This window comes from Callithrix jacchus, chromosome 17 (genome assembly GCF_049354715.1).
Source record: "Callithrix jacchus isolate 240 chromosome 17, calJac240_pri, whole genome shotgun sequence".
Classification (NCBI taxonomy): Eukaryota; Metazoa; Chordata; class Mammalia; order Primates; family Cebidae; genus Callithrix; species Callithrix jacchus.
The window spans coordinates 59,110,760-59,132,422 of record NC_133518.1 but is presented as its reverse complement, the minus strand read 5'-3'; the positions used below and the strand labels follow the sequence as shown (position 1 = coordinate 59,132,422).

The 21,663-nt window shown below is 35.4% G+C and overlaps 1 long non-coding RNA gene across 2 annotated transcripts in view; it reads right to left on the bottom strand.

The window, feature by feature from the left end:
* Positions 1–21,663, bottom strand: part of LOC128929955 (uncharacterized) — a 356,823-nt gene that overhangs the window by 22,622 nt on the left and 312,538 nt on the right. The window lies entirely within an intron of this gene.

Sequence of the window (21,663 nt, the reverse complement as noted above, 5' to 3'; positions counted from 1 at the left end):
GTTAATTAGAATGTGGACAAAGTAGTTTTTATTCATTACTTGTGGGAAGGAAAAATGATATAGTTACTTTAGGAAACTTGATGATTTCTTGTAAAGTTAAACACATTTACCTTATTTCCCAGCACTTTCACTCCTATGTATTGCCATATAGCTTCACAAATGTCTGTACATAGAAGTTTATAGCAGCTTTTTTCATTATCACTAAAAAGTAAAACTCAAACACCTATCAATTAATGAATGGATAAATATTAATCATTTTACACCTATGCAATGGAATAAAACTGTGCAATAAAAGGAAAGAACTACTGAAACATGCAACAATTTGATCTCAGAAGGATTTTGCTAAATGAAAAAGGACAGACACAAAAGATTGCACGTGTTATGATTCTATTTATATGACCTTTTCAAAAGCAAAATTCTAGGATCAGTTATCAGATCAGTAGTTTCCAGGGTTAGAATTGAACATGGGGATTTATTTCAGAAGGGAAGGAGGCTTTCAGAGCCAGTGGGAATACTGTAAATTCTGAATTCTGATGGTGGTGTTGCGACACAGTTGTAGAGCTTGTATATGTTTGTTAAGACGCATTCATCTGTACACCACAAGTTATGAATTTTGCTCTTGCCAATATGCCTCACTAACCCTAACATAAAAAGGCAATAACTGGTGAGTGTATAGAGTAACACTTGAACATCTTTCCTCCCTGTCTCTTTAAGAAGTCGGCATTGAAAGACTTTGTGGAGGAAAACAGGGACCCCCTAGATCAACACAGAGTTCTTTTCACATTTTAATACCTGGAGTAGTGTGGTCAACTCATTTTTTATGGTATTTCAATGTAAATACTAGGAGAAATATAGAACAGAGTTCCCACCGTTGGCTGTAACACAGACTGAGTACATGTGATTGTTCATAAAATCTTGGAACTCTGATTGGTGTCTTGCTTAGACTACCTTACATTTATTTATAAAGAATGGGTTGGATTGATCTGGTTTTCCGTATTTCAAATTAAACAATTTTTTGAGGGGGGAAGAGGAAATATACTGTAGGCTGTTGAAGACTATAGCCAAAAGTAGGATCGGGCAACAGCTATAAATTTTGGTCACCCACTTTAACTCAGATACATCACTTACTTTCTGAGTGACTGTGTAACTGTATGCAAGCATTTTCTTTTCTTTCTTTTTCTTTGTTTTCTGTCCTTAACATAGCTTTTCTGAACTTGGTTTTCTTTGGTAAAATTGTAAAGAAAACATTATAAAATTATATCTATTCCGTGGTTGCTGTGAGGAATCAAATAACAAAATACAAGAAATGTACTTACTAGAGGACCTAACATCTAGTAAGGAAGCAAAAAATTTTAGCCTGAACTAAAAAAATAAAGAACCACTTCTATTAATGTGTATAGTTGGCACTATTATCAAATCTCTTCAACTGACATACGTGCTTGATACAAAAATCTAAGAAGTTTATAATCTAGCTGGACTTTTAAAAAGTTAGCAGATCCTGTTTACAAATGTAAATTCCAGTCTTAATGTAATATAAATTAACAAACAATTGAAGGCCCAGTGCAGTGGCTCACGCTTGTAATGCCAACACGTTGGGTGCCTGAGGTAGGCAGATCACTTGAGGCCAGGTGTTAAAGACCAGCCTGGCCAACATGGTGAAACCCCATCTCCACTAAAAATACAAAATTAGTCAAGCATGGTAGTGCATGCCTGCAATCCCAGCTACTTGGGAGGCTGAGGCAGGGGACTTTCTTGAACCTGGGAAGCAGAGGTTGCAGTGAGCCTAGAGTCTGCCACTGCACTCCAGCCTGGGTGACAGAGTGAGACTCTGTCTCAAAAAAATCAGAACAATTAAAGATATTTTATTAAATGGTAAATTTAAAAATTCTGGATTGAAGAATGTTCATAAGTATTGATGTGCTAAAAAAAACAAAAATTAAAAAACAGCTAACAACTTGTAAACAGGCACAATGTAAGTAAGCATCAAATACTGAGATCCCAAGCAGGGAAAAATAATTTCCCAACATTATAAAGGGTTTGTGTGGAATTGTTCAGTGGTCTTCCTATAATCCCCTTATTCTACATCTTTATGAAAAAGCTAATCAGAGAAAATTCTCCAGAGTACTTGGTGAATATGTAATCTTAAACAAGAAGATGTTTTTAAGGCCACGCCACTCAGAAACAAGTTTCCAGGGCTACAGCCAAAATCCATTATAAGAGAATTTAGGCTCCAGAATTTTTTTTCAAGTTAAACTTGCAAGAGATAAGTTAAAGACATACATAGGGAGAAAAAGGAAGGATTTACAGTTTTGAGAGTCCAATCTGTAAGCCCCTGTAGGATAATTTTATATGCATTATCTCCTTTTTATTCTCAGAATAATCATTTAGGTAATTCCTATTTGCTTCAATTTACAGATAGGGAAATCAGAAGAGGTTTAATTTAATCCCTATTCAGCTAAAAAAAACTTTAGGTGTTTAAAGTAAGGCTAAAACATATGACTTCAAGCAGAGATCACACTCCAAGAAAGGCTTCCCTTGAGTCTGGCATCTTGGTCCATTTTATTGGTACAATGGAAGCTCCAACACACCATAGCAACAAAACTTACATCTTTAGACTAGTTTACTGTTCACAAACTCACAGACATTCTCTCTGGTCACTTTTTTATGTAATCCTAATTATCACAAGCTATCCATCAGATGTATATGATTCCCATTTTACAGATACAGAAACTGAGAAACAAAGAGATTAAGATATTTATTTAACGATTCAAAATAAGAGGCCAGTAGAACCAGGGGTCAAATTTTTATCTTGAATCTCTAAATGTCACATTCTTTGTCTCAGAGCTTTTTATACCATTTCTATTCAGGCATTTTATCAATACAAGTGTCTGTTTATCACTTTTAAATAATCCATTTAATTTACTTGGAATTTAAACATTCTCTTTCAAGTTTCCATTTATTTCACATGAATTTCCAAAGGAAGACTGTTTCCGTATTAAAGTGTTTTGAATTATTTCTAAACTGTGCTACTAAACTCTCTAACTAATACTTTGAGTAAAATGAATAAGAAGATGCTTACTATCTGACCTAAAGCTTCAGTTGCCCCCATCACACCATTGTATACTTCTGGTTGTTCCCAAATCCCAGCTTTACAATTATGCTATATACCCTTTAGTCTAAAATAATATGGAGGAAGAACTTATGGAGGATCAAGCATACCACTGCATAGCCATTCACAATATCATTAATATCTATAAAACTGTTGGTGAGCATTTATTCCCACTAGACCTAAAGAAAATGGAAGACCAGTAGAACTAGGTTTCTTATGCAAGTTACAGAACTGAGCAAAGGTTTTAGCTAACCCTGAAGCACAAGTTTGTCTCAGAAGTTCCCATCTGTCAGGTGATACTCCAATGTAATTTTTATTTTTATATCAGATGCTTTTGGTTTATGGAAGTAAAGAAAGTAGACTGTACTAGACTTGGAGGAAAAAATAAGTAGATTATTAATAAAAGCAAGGAACATTTACCCTTCTTTTATTATTATTTTTAGGCCTTGTCTAACCAAAATATCCCACTATCCCACATTCAGAGTTTTGTGACAGATGATTCTCAGCATCAGCATTCCTGCAATGGCCCAAAGACATCATTTTGCTTATCACACTTTCATATGTCACTGTTTTAAAACATGCATGGAGTGCTTTGACAGCTTTTGGGCCTGGATGCTTGCTTCTTTAAAGTGATCGTAGGGCATAGTTGGCTCAGTGATGCAGCAGAGATATTTCCAACATTGAGAAACAGGAAAGACAATGTAAAGCTACATTAAATTCTTGAGTATTTTAAGAGCATGGTATTTTTCCAAAACACTTGGTATGTTTTTTCAAAATTTAGCATTAAATTAGAATTGGAGAAGTCTGTGATGTCAAAATAATACGGCTTTCAAACATAATTCTTCTCTTCCTTTTCCAATATATGTTCGTATAAGTCAAACAAAAGTTCTTAAATAAAACAAACCAGGCTTTAAAAAAAGAAATCCTTTGTTTATCCCCATTTCTCTGAGACAAACCTCCCTTGGTATTTGGTAAAGCTGATATATTCCTACATTTTATGTAATTCTAAAAGTTCTACATAGCCTGTGGGCACGCAGTGTTAAATAAAAAGGCACTAACAAACATTTAGGGGATCTCATATGTGCTAGTTCCTGATCATACATTTTCTTATTTTACTCTCATAAAAATCATATGAGATAGGCATTGATATCCCTGCTTTACACATATGCAAACTGAGGCACAGAGAGATTAAGTATTGTTTCCTAAGTCACATATAACTGGTGTCTGATTCTGAGATGCCTTCTATTTCCACTTTACCTGGGGTCCACGATCTATAGCCACATACCATATCCGGCACACTTCCAATTTTTCTAAATAAGCTGGTATTTTCCTACATTTTATGAAATTCCTAAAGTTTTATTGGAACAGTGTCATGCTCTATTTTTTTTTACATATTGTCTAGGGCTTAATTGAATAAAGTGCCAGCCAATAATTTTTTGTCTTTGTAAGCCATATTATCTCTGTTATAACAACTCCGCCCTTGCAATATGAAAGCAGCCATTGACAATTTCTAAAAAATGTGTTGCTATAGTTCAATAAAACCTTATTTACCAAAAAAGCATCAGTCCAGTTTTAGCCAGCAGAATATAGTTTTTCAGCCCCTCTCAGGTATGGAAATGTGCCTCTTAAAGCAGAATTTGGTAAGTTCCTTTCAAAATATGTAAAGTCTGACCTAATCAAATATTGATGAGTTCATTCAAACATAGAAAGTGTGAGGGCTGCCTTAAAATTTTTTTTTTAAATCATTGGTTGAAATGATCAGGGGCTTAACATTCAAATTCCTTATAATTATTTGAGTATAAATCTTCTTTTTCCATATCCTTCCATTTAAAGAATGCTACAAACACAAGCACCCGGTATTAGAAATATCTTAATCCACAAGAAATTTTCTCAAAATAAGTGTAGTATAGAAACTATATCTATCTATATAGAGAGAGTTTTATATATATATATATCATTTTGGTGCCCTTCCTATGACAAAAATTTGTCCTTCAAAAAGACTACACTCATAAGGCCAAAATAAGAAAAACAACAAAAAAGGCACCTCCCTGTGATACACTCTAGCATAGAGCAAAGGAAAGCCTGAGATCTCTCTGCTAAATCTCCTAGCCCAGTTATAATTCCATAGCTCTATGAATTGACTTCTAAAATGTGTTCTCTGCCCACTTATCTCACCCAGCAGTACAGCCCTGATTGACACCACATCTCTCAAGTGAAATGAAAAGTGGTGCCAAACCCAGATACTCAGCCAAAGGAGGAGTGAGCATTTGGCAGCAGAACATGTGTTAGATGTCAGTCATATGGAGTAAGAATCCCAGCCACAGGGGAAGGCTGGCATTTTGCAGAAGAAATACGAAAGAGGTATGATCCTAGGCTTACAATGGTCTACAAAAGGCTGTCACTGCTTGAGAACCGAAAAATAGAGTTACGATTGTTCACTTGCATCATTATAAAAATGAGAGTGCAGAGTGACTTTAGCCAGATTTGAGCTATCACAGAATGACAGAGGGATTCTTTGTCCCTGAAACACCTACAATTCTTACCTACAACTGAAGGAAATCTTTAGCAAGAACCTAGGAAATTTTATTCTTTCAGAGACAGAAGTAAACATACTATTCTACATAAGAAATTATATGTAGCAATTAGTGTATTCCAAGCACTAATTTAAATGTTCACAAATATTAACTTATTCAACTTCTTAAAAATATTATGCATAGGTATAATTATTCTCCTCATTTTATAGACATGGACAAAGAGATGGAGCAAGTCCCTATAACCTTCTCCAACACACAGCACAGAGTTCAGTCTGTGCTCTTAAGTCACTTATACTTCTGGATCAAGACTTCAAATGTAGCAATTCAGGCAAATTAATTATCTCTTCTCTAAACCTCTATTTTCTCATGTATGAAAGAGGGATAAAAGTCCTTACCTCAGCATATGGTTATAGAGATTAAAGAAAATTAAAAATTATCTGACAGATTGTTTAGTAGATAATAATTACAAAAGTTCACACCTGTGAAGCCCTTACTATATACCAAGCATTGTGATAAAAAGTTTGTAGACATTATCTCATTAATCCTTGAAAACCTAATGATATAGATATTTATATGATTCATATTTTACACATGAAGAAATTGAAGATCGAGATGTATAAGTGCTATGTTTAAAGTCATACACATATCCAGTAAGGAAAGTGGGAGTGTAAATTAGTTCAACCATTATGGAAGACAGTGTGGCTATTCCTCAAGGACCTAGAAATAGAAATTCCATTTGACCCAGCAATCCCATTACTGGGTATATATCCAAAGGATTATAAATCATTCTACTATAAGGACACATGCACACGAATGTTCATTGCAGCACTGTTTATAATAGCTAAGACCTGGAACCAACCCAAATGCCCATAGATAATAGACTGGACAGGGAAAATGTGGCACATATACACCATGGAATACTATGCAGCCATCAAAAATGATGAGTGCGTGTCCTTTGTAGAGACATGGATGAACCTGGAAACCATCATTCTCAGCAAACTGACACAAGAACAGAAAATCAAATACCACATGTTCTCACTTATAGGCGGGTGCTGAACAATGAGAACACATGGACAGAGGGAGGGGAGCACGGCACACTGGGGTCTGTCGGGGGGGTAATAGGGGGGAACAGTGGGGGGTGGGGAGTTGGGGAGAGATAGCATGGGGAGAAATGCCAGACATAGGTGATGGGGAGGAAGGCAGCAAATCACACTGCCATGTGTGTACCTACACAACAATCTTGCATGTTCTTTACATGTACCCCACAACCTAAAATGCAGTAAAAAAAAGAAAGGCAGGCCTCAGATTTCAGATGCTGCCATGTGCACATTAAAAGTTTATTCCCCTCTTCTTATAAGAAAAAGACAATAGCTGGCAAAGGAGCAGAAAGGTTCAAGCTATTTAAAGAAATGGGATCATTATGGTTCTCAAACAAAGCCCTTAATCCCGAGACAAGCTATGTAACCATCACCTCTTAATCCTAGAACTTACCTTTGGAAATCCCAGTCCAGGTGCTATTGAGGATACAACAGAAAGTGGGAAGAAAATTCAGTATTCCCAGTTTTTCCCCATAGAACCATACTCATAGTAGTTATTTCAGGGCAAAATAATTATCTATGCCAAGGGCATTTGGGGTTTCACAAATATTGCTTCTAGGTGAGTTGTACCACATCTATTCAGTCTTCCCAGTGTCTAAACATAGAATGTTCACACTGAGTAATACAGATGTGGAAGATCTTAATGAATTGTCAAGTCAAACTAAATATTAAAAAAAAAAATTGAATGCTTTAGCCTTCATCTTGAGAGAGAATGCGTTTCCTGTGCCAAAGTACCGGAACACCCCTTCACATCGCTTTTTACCTAGAAAAAGATACTGTCTTAGGCCACCAGCAAGCAGGCAAATTAAGTTTACACCAGTAATTTCTGGTTCCGCACCTTGAAATCTTTGCCTTGGTTAAAAACAAATGAGAGAGAATCCTCATGATTTGTCACAACTGCTAACTTTGTTCCTGATTCATGAAATTTATATAATTTCCAGTTAAACATTTGCTTCATAGCTAAATGAATCCATTCAGCACAGCTGGCCACAGTTCCTCATTGTGTGCAGAGCTTCTCACTGAGTACTCCTTTTAGTTTAATCCTTGCCCTACATGTGTTTTCAATGTAGCTTCCTATCTCCTGAGTCAGACTCTGATTTTCTCACCAGTCCCTTTACTTCCACTGCAGAGACCAGTAGCTGAGTACTCATTATTTTCTCCAGGGGCAACTGGAGAAACTCCAGCCCGAGCCAAAACTTAGAAGTCAGTTCGTTTCGAGTTTCCAGAGCAGCACTCATAGAAATACAATATAAGGTGTATATGTAATTTTAAATTTTCCAGTAGCTGCATTAAAAAGGCAAAAACAAAGAGGTAAATTTAATTTAATAATGTATTTTACTTAACCCAATATATCTAATATATTATCAATTTAACCCATAACCAAAATTATTAGAAATACTTTATTATTGTTTATTATTATTATTGAGATGGAGTTACGTTCTTGTTGCTCAGGCTAACGTGCAATGGCACAGTCTCAGCTCACTGCAACCTCTGCGTCCCAGGTTCAAGCGATTCTCCTGCCTCAACCTCTCAAGTAGCTGGGATTACAGGCACCCACCACCATGCCCGGCTAATTTTTTTATAGTTTACATAGAGACAGACCATGTTGGCCACGCTGGTCTCAAACTCCTGACATCAGGTGATCTGCCTACCTCAGCCTCCCAAAGTGCTGGCGTTACAGGCATGAGCCACCGCACCCAGTTATGAAATATTATTAATGAGATATATTCTTTTATTTATTTATTTATTTTGAGACGGAGTCTTGCTCTGTCACCAGGCTGGAGCAGAGTGGCGCAGTCTTGGCTCACTGCAACCTCCGCCTCCTGGGTTCAAGCCATTCTTCCGCCTCACCCTCCCGAGTAGCTGGGACTACAGGTGCGTGTCATACGCCCAGCTAATTTTTGTATTTTTAGTAGAGACAGGGTTTCACTATGTTGGCCAGGATGGTCTCGATCTCTTGACTTCATTATCCACCCACCTCAGCCTCCCAAAGTGCTGGGATTACAGATGTGAGCCACCACCATCTGGCCAATGAGATATATTCTATTCTCTCTTTTAGTACTAAGTCTTTGAAATCTGGTATGTATTTTACACTTACAGCACATCCCAATTTGGATGAAAAAATTTTAACAGAAATACTTGATCTATATTTAGATTTCATAAAATTTATGGTTGAAAAAGTAGATTGACACACTTTGTTCTTAACAGACTTAAAAATCTTCCAATAACCAAAGTAGACATCAATTTCTAAAATTAAATTTAAATTAATTAAAATGAAGTAAAATTTAAAATACACATCCTTAGTCACATTAATCATATTTCAGTTGCTCAAATATTTCACTCACACGATGCTAGTGGCTACCATATTGAGTAGTGATGTCCCAGAGCCCAGAAGATCTAAAGTCTGCCTTTGCCAGCTGCTCACCTTTGAGCTATCTGGTAGGACATCTTTCTTTTCTCCTATCCACCTTTTGCACTACATCAAAAAATCAATTTGCAGGTTTTTTAGGATTCAATTGAGTGATAACCAGATAAAGCAAGTGGTAAGGCATGGGATCATCATTAGAGAAATCCTGTCTGAAAAGTGTGGTTAGGAAACAAAAGAAATATGAGTGTCAAAAGAAAGGACATTAAGGTCAAAATAGAAGGAACTGGGTTTGTTTTTTGTTTGTTTGTTTGTCCAAGACTGAGAAACCTCCAAACGTTAGAAGACAGGGAAGATACTCTAATTTGAAAAAAGAAACTAAAGATATGAAAAAAAATGAGATCTTAATATGTGGAGATGACAGGAAAGGATAGATGAATAGAAAAATATACATTAATATTAGTGATTAAGAGTGAAATTTAGTATTAAGAAAAGTCAAAGGACTCATAAATGATTAAATTCTATCCTGAAACCAAAGCATACCTTTCCCGGGAGAATACTTCCAAAGAAAGTATGGACACAATAGCAGAATGACAATAAAATACCAGTTAACGTAGTGTTTGCCCAACAGGTAATCAATGCAGAACTCTAATAAAACGCTAGACTGGAAACCCACGAGAAGCCCTCTCTTCCTCACTTTCCTATGTATCTCAACTGTAAGACTTAGAACCAGCATATGCAGACATGCTTATAAGGCTCTAGAGTTAGAATAATAACTAGGTCTGCAATTAGGCATTGACTGAATTGCCCAGTCCAGATGTTGGAAGATAAAATTAGTATTGTTTCCTCAATTTCTTTTCCACTAAAATAAGTCTTCAAATGTATTTATAGTACTAAGTAATTCTCCAAATCATTACTGTATTCTGTTTTATCCCCTAATTAACAGATTTATCTTCTTCAAAATCAAGATGTTCCTGACATATCCAGGGTATTGTTAAAAATGTCTTTTGAAAACCATTGTGAAACATACGTATAGAAAACTCTCCTGAGCAATCTAAAGTCGACTGAAGAGACTCCAAAGGTCTGGAACTAAAATTTCACATCAAAAGCTGATGTCACATGTCATCATCACAGGCATGTTGGCCTGCTCTCACAGAAAGCTTGCTTCTGCCCTTTAGAGGAACACATTTGTTTGTGAGTTTCTGAGCATCAAATTGATACTAAGCAAATATTTATCAACTCTGCGAAAGCACCTTTGGTCAAGGAAGGCACATGGAAATATTCAAGGCTACTCTCCATCCATTTTGAGACAATTAGCACCTGTATCTCACCTCAAATGCCAAGTCCAAACACTAAATAACAACAACAACAGTTCTCCAACAATGTAGCTTCCTGTTTGAAAGAGATTTTTCAAACAGCCACATTCTTTTCTAGGGAAGGATAGTTCCAAAGAGAATATAACAGCTCCTCCAGGTAATCTCAACCTTGTCTTTTATTCTCTTGTCTGCCAAGAGAATAAAACGATGTAGCTAAATGTGACCCACAGCCATTTACTTTATTCTCTTTATAGGCCAAATACTTGAAATAGGAGTTGCTTTATAATCCAGATTGGCTGCATAGATGAGACTCTGTCATTAAAACACATCTAGAAGCTTATCAAGTATGGCATACTTTAAAGTTGTGTCTGGATAATGGGAAAACACAAACTTATTTTAAATTTGTACTTATATTTTTGTAAATGTGGTCAAGATAAAAACAAATATTCTAAAACATTTTAAATCCAAATAGTATATGTTTATAAAATATGCATGCACACACAAACATACTACACATAAACGACATTTAGAATACAGATTACAGAGATAAAAATTTAGTTTAGAAATGGATCATACTGCAGATTTACTGGAAAATCTCTCCCACACTTAGAGATTAACCAAATGTTTAAAAAATTATAAATATACAATTACACAAAATACATATGAAATTATAAATATGCATAGTAAGTACAACAAAATTTCAGATTTTAAAACCCTATCACTTGGATGATTTGATATACAGTTTCACATCTAGGTTTTTTTTTACTTATTCATTCAAAAAATATAAATAGAGTCTTCAATTGCCAAGTTGAATGTCTTACACTATTCCCCTACTTTGAGGAGGGCTGCCAGAAATTCATCTTTATCTCTAGAGGAAGTTGGTTCTCTGACACTGGTCTCCTCTCCAAAGATAAAATCAAGCAGAGCTCCTTGGAGACTACTTAGGTAGCTAGCAACTGAGGCATAAAAGAATAGCTCTACTGTCTCAGAAGCATATAACAAACTATTTTGTTTTGTGGATTAAAAAGAGAAAAAGGTAATTTATGCTGCCTGGATCTTAGAGAGGGAAAGGAAAGCTATGCAGTTGGAACAGCTGGCATGGAGAAGGACTGCTGGAGGAACACAGAAAGCTAAGCATGATGAACTGCCATCTTTAGACATGAGGATCCCCTGACCCTAACTCAGAACCAAGAGAATAGGATGATGCTCTTTAAAAGATGTTTCACCTTAAATGGTCCTCTCTCAGGGATTCTGGACCAGTAGAGAACAAGCAGCCTCTGTTAGGCTGTGTCACAATCTACTATCTGTACAAGTTCTATTTGGTAGCAGGAAGCAAGGGCAATTCAGACTGATGCAATTGTACGCTCTCTCCATTCTGCTCAAATAAGTGAGTAGATACAGACCTCTTTCTTTTATACCACATAGATCCCTGCGGTTCTTGGATTTTCAAGTGAAGAAAAGTTAGCTATGAGGGAATTAAATGATTTCTGGTAAACTGGCAAATGAGTACTCCAGCTAATTTTCTTCTGAAGTATATTACAGATGGCCCTTCATATTTGTATGTTTCACATCCATGGATTCAACTAAGAGGAGATTGAAAATATTCAGAAAGTTGGTTGCATGTGTACTGAACATGTACAGGCTTTTTTTTCTTGTCATTATTCCCTAAACAATTATGATACAATAATTTTTACAGCATTTATACTGTATTAGGTATTATAAGTAAGTCTAAAGATTATTTAAAGTATTGGAGTGGATATGTGTAGCTTATATGCAAACACTACAACTGTGTTCCTATAAAGGAACTGAGCATTCATGGATTTTGGAATCTGGGTGGGGGGACCTAAAACCAATCCCTCACAAATACCAAGGGACAACTATAGAAGTGACCTGAATTAGTGGAGCAGGTCAAACTTAGACATTCACACATTCTTGTGTTAACCTATTTCTCAAGTCATTGCAGACTTTATGAAGCATTATGTAATAACAAATGAATACTTGACTGGAAATCAGAAGGCTTGCATAATAGCTCTACTCTTAAGTAGCTATGTGAATTTGAGGAAGCTATAACTCAAATTCTTTAGTTATATGTAAGTGTTTGGATGACATGAGCAATAAGCCCTTCTCACTTTACAATCTTATAAATTCAATTTCAAAGTAGTAAAAGAAAAAAAAAACAATTTTGGAAGAAAGAGTTCATTAGTCTGGCTGAAATATACCATCTTCAGCTGAACAGTATTTGAGTTTTCTCCTGAACATATTCTTCTAGTAGTTTAGCTTGAGTTAGTGAAAAATGAGTAAGAAGTTTGGGCAAGCTGGAAGCATAGTAAAAATAATATTATTATAACTTTATTGAATTAAATATAGTAATTATTATAATTATTTCTTAGATGCTTACACTATTCCTGGCACTTATTTTATCAACTTTATAAAATGGGTATTGTTTTACAGATGAGGAAACTGAGTCTCAAAGAGTTAAACAACTTGCCCAATATCCCACAACTATGTATAGAAAGTACAGACTTCAAACAGTGATTCCTGAGGTTCAACCTGAAGCACTTTAGCACAGCCTTTTAGGAAGTAAATTGGAATCTGTTAAAATTACGCCATATTTCCTTTTAAGTCTCTACCAACATACTCAAAAATCAAATCTGATAATTGACAAATGTGGTAATTTGACATCAACCAAAGGCAAGAGCCCCAAGGCAGGGCAAAATGCAGAGAATCAGTGTAAGTCTCATGGACTTAAGACACATAGAACTCACGTTCCACATTTCTACCCACAAGAAAGCTGAACATTATTGCCTACTCAGACCCAGAATAGCAGTTGAATTGCCCTCGCCAAAACAAAGTATTATTATTATTAACAGTAAATTTCAAAATATTATTGACAAGTAAAAATAGTTGAGGAAAAACCAAGCTACTTCAAGCCTTCATATAGGTTATAATTAACTGGCAGTTTTCAGATTCAGCCAACCTGTTTCCATCCATGCTGTTTCTATCAAGTTGGAATTTTTTCTATCCAAATAAGTTAGATTCTTCTGTTTGATAAAGAGTAGCCAGAGCTTCAAATAACATATATCAAAATAGCAGGGAAATTGTGTCACATGTTTAAAACCCACAAAATCTTGCTGTTTGAAAATGCAAATGCTAGGCTAATTGAGTTCTAAGATACTTTCCAATTGCTTGAACATCAAGCTCCCTTTTTTCTCTAACCTGAACCATATGATTATGTATTCTGACAATAGACTGATTGTTCTCTTTTCGTTCGCATTTTATCAAAGAGAATGTTAAAATTACTTTTACGGTAATAATCCTTCCAAGCCTAAAAAACTCAAAACACATTAAAAAATATTCAGAGATGACATATTATGCAGTAGAAGATGCTTAATATCTTTTCTTCTGAATTTGGAAATTCTCATAAAAATATATTATGCAAAATAAATCTTGTGGTGTAAATTATGTGTTAGCAAATGGTATTTTTCAGTTTCACTTCCAAATTATCCAAAATGAATTAGGACTTCATATTTAACTGTCAATACACCCTCCCAAAATATGGGATTTAACTGAAATCCCACCTCCCAAAATATGGGTTGGATTTTAAGAATAAAGAAAATACAAAGTGGTATAAGTCAGGTTCTTTTATACCTCTCCATTCTAATACAGTATTCTGGAATCAGAGATACTCATTATGTTGTGCAAGGCTGTCTGATTCTTAGACAATCCCTTAAGTAAAGTTGTTTTCTTTTGTTTTATTTTGCTTTGTGACAGTCTGTTGATAATTTAAAGGCATCACGTTTCTCTTGAGAGAGAGAAAAACATAAATAGTTCTAATAAAATGTACTAAATAGATTCAGATCTTTTAATTCACTTCATAAGGCTATGCAAGGTCATGGTATCTTTGAAAAGCAAGCAAAGTTATGATTCAGTGTTACCAATAATGTGCAACTGATTAAAATAAAATTATTGGATTCTAAGCATGGGATGTATCACTATGACATTTCCCATTAATCTTTTTTCAGCTTTGAGATTAAACTATGAAGGAGTCTTCTGATCTGAGATAACCAGATTGACACCCCAATTGCCATGAAGACAAACATACTGCTATCATCAGCGGAACATGAACACCAATGCCAATCAGAGAAGAATTTCCGGTTTTTATGTTATTTATGTGAGCAGAAAGGTAAAGGAAGGTTGAATTAAAGAGCCAATTTTCCCTCTTAAAAACTCTCATTCACAAAAAGAGTAATAAAAAATTACATGGGAGAGAGAATATCATTCTGTCAAAATGCAATAATTCTCTCCCCTGAACTCCACATACCTAACTGCACATTTTTCATGACTTACAGGCTTATCAAAATTAATACATCTACAACTCAACTTTTAAATTTCTCCTTTTAAAATTTGTTTCTTCCCAGGGTTATTTATGTGAATAAACGGCACCATGAACCATCTGTTGCTCAAATCAAAATCCTAGGTGCCATCTTTAATTTCACTCTTTCTCATACATGTCATCAAAGTCATTAGGTTCTGTTTGCTTTACTTCCAAAATATTTCTCATTTTTCTATTTCATTATCATCATCCTTGTCCAGTGCTATCTGTCACCTGGACAACTGCAAAAGTTTAGCACATCTCCCAACATACATTGTGATCCTTTCACATCCACCTCCATTGAGTAGCCAGAGTAATATTATTTATTAATCAAACCGTAAGCCACGGAATTGCTTTAAAAGGTTTTCATTGCTCTGACAGGTACTCCTTGTTCTCACCCCAGGCCTCACCTCCAGACAACCAGTAATCCATAATCTTTTTTTTCTGATGGTAGGAAGAAATGAAGAAACCCAAATGTTGAAAAAATTAAGTGGTCTATAAGGACCTAGCTACCAGTATTCTCTAATGAGCTCCAGTTCTTTGAAAAGCTGAGAAAGTAATAATGGAGGATTTCGTAATGGAGAAACTAACCTGTGGGAAAACAGTATGGCGCAGGATGGCAAAGGTCTTTCAACCAGCTGAGGGAAACTTCAGGGAACCTTAAGCATGGAAGGTTTGTGGATGAAAAGATCCTAGTCCCTCAAAATGTCATCCCAGATTCACATTCTGATCTGTTCACTTTTTTGCTACCATTTTTCATCCATGCTATTGTTTATCTAATAACTAGAAGGTTATTAGAAGAAAACTTCCTGATTTCTAGAAGTCTGAGTGGGAAAAAATAAATTTCAGAAACAAAATTACAAATGCCTTCTCTTTGTTTAAATTAGGGAAAGAGCCACAGGCATAAACTGGTGACCTGACAACACCCTTTCAGAGCAAAGTATCTAAAGATGAGACCAGAGCTAACAGATCAAGGTACCTGTACTCAAACATTCCCACTCACAGTTCTTGGCCATCTAATTCAAAATATTCTCTTATAAAAATCTCATAAAGGCTTTTAAACACAAACGCTCCTTCTGGTATACCTGTATCAACAGGGACAAAATGAATCTTTTTGTAGTCACTTCCTTTGGCCATTTTAACTTCCCTAATATCAAATAGAATTTTTTTTTCCTATTTATGTAAGTTGGGGAGGAAAGGTTTTCAATACAATTTAAATGTCAAAGTTACAGATGCCTCAAATATATCAACTGAGTAGGTCTATTTACCATGTCAAACAATGAATTTCTCATCCATCTGTGGCAAGGGAAATTTAAGTCTCTGGGTACTAAAACTACTTTGTTCCACAAGAGTCAAGATAACTATTAAATTAATTTATTTTTTCCTTATGAATATTTTATAGCTGCCTTTTTAGGACATCTAGATTTTCAAGTACATATTTTTATTAAACTCACATTAATTTAATAACATTTTAAGATGGAATGTATATGTTATTTAAATGTCTTCCCTGTCATAATCTCATCTTCAGTACAAATACAAGTCATTATGGCTCACTGTCATCTCTCAGGCTAGTAAAGCATACATAAGGAAGATTTCCTTTTTGCAGTGTAAGAAATTTAGGTTTATATATTTTTAATAATCAAAGTACAGATTTCTTTTAAAAAAATGTGACTTAAATGGATTGAGCTCATCTGATCGGAAAAAAATTGGATTGGTTATTTTAAAACTCAATTATATTGTACTTTGGAAGCACAATGTAGATAATTTCACAAAGCGCCTTAAATTATGAGATAATTTAAAAGGCTCATTCATTATTTTGGGACAAAACACAGTTCAAGAGAAGTATGCATTTTACTTTACTGAAGTTGAACTAAACAAACACAACTTGTGAGTCTGGGAAAGGAAAATATAGATTATAAAGTTAGACTAGTATTTTTCACCTGGAGGCAATTTTGTGTGCACACTTCTACTCCAGGATATTTGGCAATGCCTGGAGACATTTTTGATGAGTACAACTGTGATGGGGGAAGAAAAAGTTGCTGTTAGTGTCTATTGGGTAAAGTTTAGCAATACCGACAAAAATCCTTCAGTGCACAGGACAGCTCTCAAAACTTAGAATTATCTAGTCCAAAACGTCAATAGTGCCAAGGCTGAGAAACCCTGAGTTAAACGAATCAGGAACTGAACTAAAACAGACGGGGTGAGAAGTTTATCTCACAAGTTACACCGCTCTTGAAGGAGTATTATATATGACCTTGAATAGACAGCACAAAGCCAGAACTTGATTTCAAATTCATTAAGTCAACAATAAGATGCCAAGGATGAAATAATACAATGAAATTGTGAAGAAAAATAAAAATTATTTGACAACCACATTCACAAACTTAAACTTTCAAAACAAAGCTGCAGTGTAAAAAAGCATCCTTCTCTTTATCAACATTATGTCCATCATCGTCATCATCATCATCATCATCTCCATAAAAGGATTGAGGAAATTAAACCTGATAGAAGCCAAAGGTCTTTCCCAAGTCACTTATGAAAAGCACAGTAAAGTGCACACCTAAATGTTGTGGCCTTCAATCCAATGCTTTTCTCACTATGCTATGTATATTTCTATCACATCTCATACAACTCACTGAAATTCTACTGCAAATCAATGTGCAGAGTACCTCGGACCTAACTCTTTCTCTGACTTACTGTGTAACTTTAAAAAGTAATTTAAACTTTCTCTGTTTCAGTTTCTTCATTGGTAAACTGAAAAAATTGCTACAACTTAGATGTCATTGTTAAGATGACATGAGACAAATTTATATAATAAGTGTTAGTAAGAAAAGTCAGTAAACAGATGCCATTACTCATTATTAACTCTTAAGCTTTTATAATTAATGCTGTTTAATTCTCTGCTTGGGCAGTGAGTACCCTAAAACATACATGTAAGTTACTGATAAAAGAGAAAGTATATTTTAAACTTTAAATGTTTTGCCAGATTCAGGTAGGCTTTGCTGAGAATGATGATGGATTTGAAAACTATCCTGTGAAATGCAGGCATACATATTTTATTGTACGATGCAGATACTGCACTTATTACAAACTGAAGGCTTGTGGCAAGCCTGCATCAAGCAAGTGTCTATGAGAGCCATTTTTCTGGCAGCATGTGCTCACTTCATATCTCTAAGTCACATTTGGAAATTCTTGCAGTATTTCAAAACTTTTTATCTTTCATGATGATCCGTGATCTTAGATGTTACTATTATAATTGTTTTGGGATGCCATAAACTGTACCCATATAAGATGGCAAAGTTAATCTATAAATATGTGTGTTCTAACTGCTTCATTGACTGGCTATTCTCCTGTCTCTTTCCCTCTCCTCATTCTTCCCCATTTCCTGAAACACAACAATATTAAAATTAGGCTAATTCGTAATCTTACAATGGCCTCTATGTGTTCAAGTGAAAGGAAGAGTTGTATATCTCATATTTTAAATCGAAATCTAGAAACAATTAAGTTCAGTGAGGAAGACACACTGAAAGCCAACATGGGCTAAAAAGTAGGCCTCTTGTGTCAATTAGCAAATAGTGAAATCAAAGGAAATATTATTGATGGAATTAAAAGTGCTACTCCTATGAAGACATGAATGCTAAGAAAGCAAAACAGCCTTGTTGCTGATATGAAAAAAGGTGTAGTGATCTGGATGGAAAATCAAATCAGCCACTAAGGCAATGCCTTAGCTTTGGCTTAGGTTTTCCCATAAGCCAAAGCCTAATCCAGAGTAAGGCTCTAACTCTCTTCAATTCTATGAAATCTGAGAGAGGTGAAGATGTTGCAAAAAAGAAATTTGGAAGCCAGCAGAGGTTGGTTCATAAGATTGAAGGAAAGAAGCTGTCTCTATGACATAAAAGTACCAGGGGAAGGAGCAAGTACTGATGAAGAAGCTGCAGCATGTTTTCCAGAAGATCTAGCTAAGATCATAGATGAAGATGGCTGTGCTAAACAATTTCAATGTAGATAAAACAGCCTTATATCAGAAGGAGGAATTTCCTAGCTAAAGGGAAGTCAATGTCTAACTTCAAAGCTTCAAAGGGCAGGCTGAGTCTTTTGTTACGGGCAAATGTAGCTGGTGATTTCAGGTTGAAGCCAATGCCTAAAGCCATTCAGAAAATCCTAGGAACTTTTGGAATTGTGCAAACTCTACACTTTCTGTATCTCTATAAATGGAATAACAAAGCCTGAATGACAGCACATCTGTTTATAGCATGGTAACTGAATATTTTAAGCCCATTATTGAGACCTACTGTTCAGAAAAAAAGTTTTTTTAAAAATATTACTGCTCGTTGGGGATTCATCTAGTCACCAAAAAGCTCTAATAGGGATACACAAGATTCATGGTTTGTCCTCATGCCTGCTAACACAACATCCATTCTTTATGCTATAAATGCCATAGAGAGTGATTTCTTTTATGGATCTGGACAAAGTAAACTGAAAACCTTCTGAATAGGATTCATCATTCTAGAGGCCATTAGAAGATTCATAATTCATGGGAGGAGGTTAAAATATCAACATTAACAAGAGATTGAAGTAACTTCAATTCAACCCTCATGGATAATTTTGAGGGATTCAACACTTCAACTGAGGAAGTAACTGCAGATATAAAAATAACAAAAGAATTAGAATTTGAAGTGGATTCTGAAGATGTGACTGAATTGCTACAATCCCATGACAAAACTTGAACAGATGAGGAGTTGCTTCATATGGATGAGCAAAGAAAGTGGTTTCTTAAGATGGAATCTACTCATGGTGAAGATACTGTGAACATTGCTGAAATAACAATAAAAGATTTAGAATATTATGCAAACATAGTTGTTAAAGAAGTGGAAGGTTTTGAGAGGATTGACTCTGATGTTGAAAGAAGTTCTGCTGTGGGTAAAATGATATCAAACAGCATCCCATGCTACAGAGAAATCTTTTGTGAAGAGTCAATTGCTGGAGCAAAGTTCATTGTGATAAGAAATTGCTATAGCCACCCCAACCTTCAGCAACATCTACACTGAAGCAAGAACCATATACAACATCTACATGATTCAGCAGTCATCTACATTGAAGCAAGACCCTCCACCATCAAAAATATTACAACTTACTGAAGGCTCAGATGATCGCTGGAATTTTTTTAGCAGTAAAGTATTTTTGATCAAGTTAATGAGTGTGCAATAACACTTAGAAACCATTTTTAGACACAATGCTATTGCACACTTAATAGACTATAGTACACTATAAACATGGACTGGGAAGCCAAAAACTTTGCAGGCCTTGCTTTATTGTGATATTTATCTTACTGGGTTGGCCTGTAAGCAAAACTGAATTATCTACTAGATATGCCTGTACTGACTGTGAGAAGTAGCTGTCTGAGAGAAGTAGCTTGCAACCACTAAAACAGGTGTGTTTATATGGACTTGTCATCCAGAACAACTCTTGTGACATATCCTGCTGATTTCCTTCGTAGCAACCATTCTCTGTGTTTCCTAGCTAATAGAATTCTAACTTCATTTTGAATGGCAATATGCTCAGTTCCAAAAGGTGAATTAACACAGGTCCAGTTCATTACAGCAATCCTGTTTCCCTTCAACAGTAGCATGTAACTTCATCCTGACCAATGACCCACAAGAAAAAGTCTACCAGAGGGAGGGGTTTCTATGCCATGTTATCTTGCAGATTTAAAAAGAAATAGGGATGCAAGCATTAGAAAGCTTTTTTGTTTCCTTCAGTGTTTCCTTACATTGTATGATATGAGTAATGATACAATGTCTGGAACCATGCAAATGGAACTATGCTGAATTAATGCAATGTCTGATCATCTGTCAATCATGAGGCAAAAAAGCTTGAGGGCCAAAGTTAACATTATGAGAATGGGAAGGTGAAAAGATAATAAGTCTCTGATGGAATTATTGAGCTTGCTAACCAATCCTGGAACCACTACATCCAAATGTGTAATTTAGTGTACAATAACTGTTTTCATATTTTAAACCAGTGTTTGTCAGACTTTTGGTTACTTATATCAAGGTATCCTAACTAATAATACACCCTTATGCCAATTCTATTTGTGCCCTCTGGAGATTTAGTAGCCTGTTTCATATCAATTAAGCATATCTCTATTTTTTTATTAAAGACATCCAATTTTTATTAATGGAAGAATGAAGATCTAGGTCATGGAACACTGGAAAGGTAACATCTGCATAACCCAGAAATAATATGACATTGCTCTTCTCACTTCTCTATTTGTGAGTGCTGATTTCTCTTCCTGGAAAACCTTTTCTCCCTTGTCTATCTATTCAATTTCTACTCATCCTCTGTCTCTCAGCTGGAGATTTGTTTCTGTGAAATCTTTTCCTAAGCAGAATTAGATAATTTCACCTTTGGGTTCCCATATATGTCAACCATAACTTTTGATAGCAAGAGGCAGAAAACATATTCAAACTGGTTTAAGCAAAATGATATATTGGACACTCACGTGACTGTGAAGTCCAAAGAGAGAACGAGCTTTACTAAAAGACTCAACGAGGTTGTCAGGATTTAATCTCAATCTTGCCACCTCTCCTTTCTCTTGTCCACTGTGTTGGTCTGTTCTAAGTCAGGTTCTTAATGTGCAAAGGTGGATTCAGGGAACTTTGACCCATTTCTCTTCCCAAATGCATCAGAAGAAAAGTAAATATTCTCTTTACAATTTCAGCAAAAGTTCCAGGGCTTAATCTCATTAACCTGGCTGGGATCATGTACTCATGATATGGACACAGATATGGAGTACATTTATTTGTTTAGTATTAAAGTTGGGGTAGATGGACAGTCCTAGACAAATCCTCTGGAATGAAAAAAGAAAAA